Here is a 1,214-nt window from a genome sequence, read left to right on the forward strand (position 1 = left end):
GTGCGTGCGTGCGTGTGTGTGTACGTGTGCGTGCGTGCGTGCGTGCGTGTGTGTGCGTGCGGGGCGTGCGTGCGTGCGTGCGTGTGCGTGCGTGCGTGTGTGTGTACGTGTGCGTGCGTGCGTGCGTGCGTGTGTGTGCGTGTGTGTGTGTGTGTGTGTGTGTGTGTGCGTGCGTGCGTGCGTGTGTGTGCGTATAGGTGATATGCTGTACGTGGCAGGGGCACATCCCCTCCTACCTACGCCTGCACGTGTGGCCCTGTCTCGCCTCCTGTAGCCCTTGCATTCACTTCTCGTTATTGATAGCAATCGGTTGGAATTGCACCCAACCGATCGATGATCAAAGATAATCGGTTGAATGTTATTGATCGCTGCCACCAGAAATATATATATATATAATATATATCATATAATACAGCATTTTTTATAATACAATATTGTAAAAGCTATGCAACAGTATTATACTTGCTTATGTTTGGTGTTGGTTAGATTTAAGCTGTAAAGTAACCGAAAAAAAACACACAGAAATGAAATAAAGAGTCATTTCATCAATGTTTGCACATTTTATATTAAAAAAATGTAATTTTTAAATTTTATTTTTATACGAGCGCTTGGTCGGTTGCTGCAAACGACTGACTTTCGATGATAATCGATCATCGATTCCTTCTCATCGCGTCTTGCTCTCGATTTCAGCTGGCCGCCGCGCCCGCAACAATGCGGAAGGCCCTCGGCTCGCCCCACTCTAAGAAGCGTCATGCGTCGGCGTCGAACAAGGGTTTCGGCGTCGCACTCCGGGATCTGCTCGCGCAAGAAGAGAGCATCCCGTTCATCATGTGTCGCATCTGCGACTACCTGCGTCTCCATGGTGAGCGCACGCGCGCACGCACGCACGCACGCACGCACGCACGCACGCACGCGCGCACACGCGCGCAGGCAGGCAGGCGCACGCACGCGCGCGCAGGCAGGCAGGCGCACGCACGCACGCAGGCAGGCAGGCACGTGCACAGATGCATGTACAGCGCACGCACGCACACGCACGCACGCAGGCATGCACGCGCACGCAGGCAGGCACGCACGCACGCACGCGCACGCAGGCAGGCAGGCAGGCAGGCATGCGCACGGATGCATGTACAGCGCACGCACACGCACGCACGCAGGCTGGCACGCACGCATGCACGCACGCGCACGCAGGCAGGCAGGCAGGCAGGCATGCGCAC

The sequence above is a fragment of the Priapulus caudatus genome, unplaced genomic scaffold (genome assembly GCF_000485595.1).
Source record: "Priapulus caudatus unplaced genomic scaffold, Priapulus_caudatus-5.0.1 Scaffold694, whole genome shotgun sequence".
In the NCBI taxonomy this organism is placed as follows: domain Eukaryota; kingdom Metazoa; phylum Priapulida; class Priapulimorpha; order Priapulimorphida; family Priapulidae; genus Priapulus; species Priapulus caudatus.